Genomic DNA, 4,833 nt, shown 5'->3' with positions numbered 1-4,833 from the left:
AAGGCAGGCAATACAGATTCTTCCTTGTACAATGTTCTGGATAAAAAAGGGTTCACAGTGGGTCCTAAAAACTTTTAAAATCATTACAGTTCCTTTTTTTTTTTTTTTTTTTTTTAAATAAATAAGCAATATTAGTTGTAACTGTGTCTGTTGGGCTTCAGTACCCAGCGGATTCTTCCTGGCCTGGCCTGATATGGTTCCCTGTGGCTTGCTCTGGTTCCCCGTCCCTAGTGAGGCAGTAGTGAGGTTGATTCCCAATAGGCAGATGCATCCATATACAAAATATATGTATGACCATATGCATGAATCAGTACAGATGGACAATAATATATTTACCAGCAACCATGTAGACATGAACTACATAGACAGCCTGATCATGATTCTCTTTCCACCTGATCAGGATTTAAGTTTACTAGTAGAATCTGGATGTATACATACCCATACAAGTATCTCCATTTTTTTCATTTTAAAGGGATTGTCCAATAGCTGGCTGCTAGACCCAAGGCTTTCCAGGTGCTGGTGCTTGGATTTGTCAGACTCAGAAGTTTGTGGTTCCATTCCAGTTGTTGCTACTCAGATTTTTGTCATAATCACAGGCTAGTTTGTCTTGAAGTTCTCTAGTGTTCACACACTGGTTCAGACTGGACTGCATTGACACAGAAGACATATCAGATGAGAACTGTCTCATGAGATTTCATCTGATCAAATGAGATCATTGTGCAGTGATTTAGAGAAGCGTTCAAACAGATACCTGTAGAACCCTGCATTCTGTTTACACCAACTCCTTCTACCTATTCTTGATGTTTTCCCTAAACTTTGTAAGTTTCACATATTTCTCAAATGTCCTTAAATATCCCATAAGCTATTTTACAGAATCCCCAAAATCTCTCCCCATATTCCATAACGAGCCTGATATCTCTTTAAGAACCCTGTTCAGTCCAGAAGGTATTCTGGGAGAGGTCAGTTTCATTTGATGACTCTTCTTGGTGGAGTTCACACTTGACAGTCCTGTGAGTCACTAATTCCATGTCCTTTATTTTCATTGGTTATGTTGCTGGAGATCCTCTGCATGACATTTTTTATCTGATACTCCATAGTTTTGTGTTCACTTAATTTTCTTTTTTTTGTGTGTGTGTGTGTGTGTGTGTGTGTGTTCACTTAATTATCACTTAATTACTTAACCTAACACATTGATTTTTGTGTCCATCACACAAAAAGAGATGGTATTTATATTGTCTGACAGTCTCACAGAAATGACACTTGTAAGCAGGTAGCCTTCCATATGCCAGGAAGAACTCCAAGAACAGATATCATGACATAAAACACAGTATTTAGATGTAGTTAACTTCCAAACAAATGTTATCAGTGTAACTCCATATGAAGTGGAGATATTAGGTCAAACCCGAAAGTATCATGTTTGTGTTCACATGACAAGTAGGTCTGATATCTCTAGTGTGTTACTTCCAGTCCAGTGGTTAAATTAGGCAGGAACGTCCTGTGTCAAGCTCTCAAATGCTTTACAGATATCACGTTGAAATATATTGGTGTAATTTAAATGCTTAACTACTGTTTTCTATGATTTAACAAACATAATTTATCCAATTCAAAGAAATATATTCATATATTGAAGATATGTAATTAGCACAGTAACAAGAGTCTTCTTTGATTTTATATTTTTGTTCCTTGCTTATCTTTGCTACCTGCAATTAATTGAAGTGACATCAATATACCATTTTCTTTGACATTAACTAGTTAAATACATCATCTCATTAATTTTACAATATTGTAAATCTTTCCTGGAATATATCATAGAATCATAGAATAATTAGGGTTGGAAAAGACCTCCAAGACTGTCTGGTCCAACCATCCCCCTACCACACATATTACCCACTAAACCATGTTCATAAGTTCCACATCCAACATTTCCTTAAACACTGCCAGAGACAGTGACTCAACAACTTTCCTGGAGAACCCGTTCCAAGGCCTAACCACCCTTTCTGAGAATAAATCTCTCCTAATTTCCAACCTGAACCTTCCCTGGCACAACTTGAATCCATTCCCCCGTGTCCTATTGCTTGTTATCTGAGAGAAGAGGCCAACATCCAGCCCCTCACAACTTCCTTTCAGGTAGCTGTGGAGAGCAATATGGTCTCCCCTGAGCCTCCTCTTCTCCAGACTAAACAACCCCAGTTCCCTCAGCTACTCCTCACAGGACTTGTGCTCCAGACCTTTCACCAGCTTCATAGCCCTTCTCTGGACACCCCCTCAGGGCCTCAATTTCCTTCTTGTACTGAGGGGGCCCAAACTGAACACAGTCCTGGAGGTGCAGCCTCACTAGAGCAGAGTGCAGAAGGACAATGACTCCTCTGCTGTGTTTGGCTACACTATTCCTGATACAAGCCAGGATGCCGTTTGCCTTCTTAGCCATCTGGGAACACTTCTGGCTCATGTTCAGGTAAACATCTACCAGCACCTCCAAATTCTTTTCCTCTGCACAGCTTTCCATAGTGGATAAATGGAGGAAGAGAGCAACATATGGAAAGCTGATTTCTCCACCAAAAGAAACACAAATTTACTGCAAGACAGGAATTTCTGAAATAGAATAGATTTAATGACTTCTTTACCTGCCTTTACTGGTAAAACTGTCCTTTAGCTATCCCAGGCTACTCAGACCAAAATGGAAGTCTGGAGCAAAGAATTGCCCTTGGTGGAGGATGATGAAATCAGGCAATACTTAAAACAAAATTGTTATAGAAGAGGCCATAGGGACCTGACATGTTGAACCCACTAGTCCTAAAGGTGCTGGCCCATATCATTGTAAGGGCACTCTCAGTTACTTTTGAGAGGTCGTCGTGATCTGTGGAGTTTTCTGAAAACTGGAAAAAATGCAGAAGTCATTCATCTTCAAGAGTGGTAAAAAAGAAGATCTAGGGTTGGCCAGCCTACGCTAAGTCACAGGGAAAATAAATAACAACAATAATAAAAAAAAAAACAACAACAATAACAATGACAATAACAAAAACAATAACAATAATAATTTCAGAAACCATTTCAAAATATATAAAGGGCAAGAAGGTGATTAGGAATAAGTCCGCATTACTTTATGGAGAGGAAATCATGCCCAATCAATATGATAGACTTCTAGGATGAGAAGACTAGTTTGATTGGGAGAGAGCACAGGTTATCTTCATCCACTATAGTAACAGTTTCACACTGCTCCTCGTAGCATCCTCATAGCTGTCTGGGCTATGATAATAATGTTTAGACAAGTGGACAGTGAGGTAAATAGAAATCTGGCCGAACAGAGTTCAGAAGGTTGTGATCAGTAATATGAAGTCCAGCTTGATTCCAGTCACTAGTGGAGTACCCCAGGTGTCAATATGGCGTGCAATACAGTTTTTAATCTTTATTGATGACTTATATGAAGGGTCAGAGTTCATTCTCAGCAAGTCTGCTGATAATTCAAAACTGGGATGAGTGGCACTAGCGGGGTGTGCAGTCATTCAGAGAGTCCTTAACAGGCTGGAGAAATGGGACAAAATCAACCTCAAGAATATCAACAAAAGGGAGATGCAGAGTTCTGCACCTAGGGAGGAATAACTCCAGCCACCAATACATACTGAGTGTCAGCTAGCCAGAAAGAAGCTTTGCAGAGAAGAAACTGGAGATCCCCAAGGACAATAAGTTGATTGTGACCCAGCAATGCACCCTTGCAGAAAAAGAGGCCAGCAGTTTCCTGAATTGCATTAACAGGAGTGTTGCCTTCTCCTCTGCACAGTGAGACAGACACATCTGGAGTTCCAGGCACAACTGTGGGTTCCCTAGTACAAGAGAGACATAAATATAGTGGAGAGAGTCGGGTGGAAAAAAAAAAATAATAATAAAAATAAATAAAAAATAAAAAAACAAGGATGTTGAAGGGACAGGAGCATCTGTCGTATGAGGAGAGTCTGAGAGAGCTGTGACAGTTCAGCCTGGAGAAGAGAAGGTTCAGGGAAATTTTGTCCTTTTCAAAATACCTGATGTGGGAAGTATAGATGGAGCCAGACTCTCCTCATTTGTGCCCAGCGGCAGGACAAGAGGCCACAGACACAAGCTGAAATACAGGAAAAATATTTTAGTGAGAGATCAGTCAGTAGCACAGGTTGTCCAGAAAGGTTGTGGAGTCTTCATCCACAGAGGTATTCAAAACCTGATTTGACTTTGTCCTGAGCAAACTGTTATAGGTGACCCTGCTCTAGACAGGGGAGTTGGACTAGATGGTCTCCACAAGTGACTTCTAACCTCAGTTATGCTATGACTGTGTGGTAACTGTTCATTCTATATTATTATCTCTTTCAGGCTTACAGGTTGCTAAAACACTTGCTCTGTGGATATGTGACTCATAATGACATCATAATTAACAGTTTAAGTCGCTTCATGGAAAACCATATCAATGCATTTCTTACTGCAAATAATTTTTGTCTTTTGTTTAATTTCCTTTTTGGAATTTGTTTATATGGTAAAAAGGATCAATTAAATTCTATGAATTATTTCTGCAATTAAAGAATATCTTCAATGATATGGAAGGGGAAAAATAAAAGGTTCAATCTGCCCTCAGAATGACACTCCATTTCAACTGTAATAACTGGGGAGTGGCTCCTTTACTACAGCAAGCACAAAGAGAAAATGTGTATACTGACATCATAAATTACTTTAATGAGTTTCTTACAAGCCTTTTCTTTTCCATAAGGATTCTTCCTCCCTAAAGATAGCTTTGTTAATGAGCATTATAAATTCTAATACGCATAAATTCTAATACCACATATTTACAGATATGCCTGTCACAAATTA

General features: G+C 39.3%; 1 long non-coding RNA gene across 1 annotated transcript; it reads right to left on the bottom strand.

Annotated features, from left to right (window-relative positions):
* Positions 1-3,359: 3,359 nt before the first annotated feature.
* Positions 3,360-4,322, bottom strand: LOC125180976 (uncharacterized). Its single transcript, XR_007159974.2, has 3 exons — positions 4,193-4,322; positions 4,020-4,096; positions 3,360-3,821 (listed from the first exon to the last, which is right to left on the bottom strand). It is a non-coding gene; the product is annotated as an uncharacterized lncRNA (long non-coding RNA).
* Between the last annotated feature and the right edge of the window lie 511 nt (positions 4,323-4,833).

Source organism: Anser cygnoides, chromosome Z (genome assembly GCF_040182565.1).
Source record: "Anser cygnoides isolate HZ-2024a breed goose chromosome Z, Taihu_goose_T2T_genome, whole genome shotgun sequence".
NCBI classification, from domain to species: Eukaryota; Metazoa; Chordata; class Aves; order Anseriformes; family Anatidae; genus Anser; species Anser cygnoides.
The sequence above is the reverse complement of the archived record's forward strand: the minus strand, read 5'-3'. Positions and strand labels throughout refer to the sequence as shown.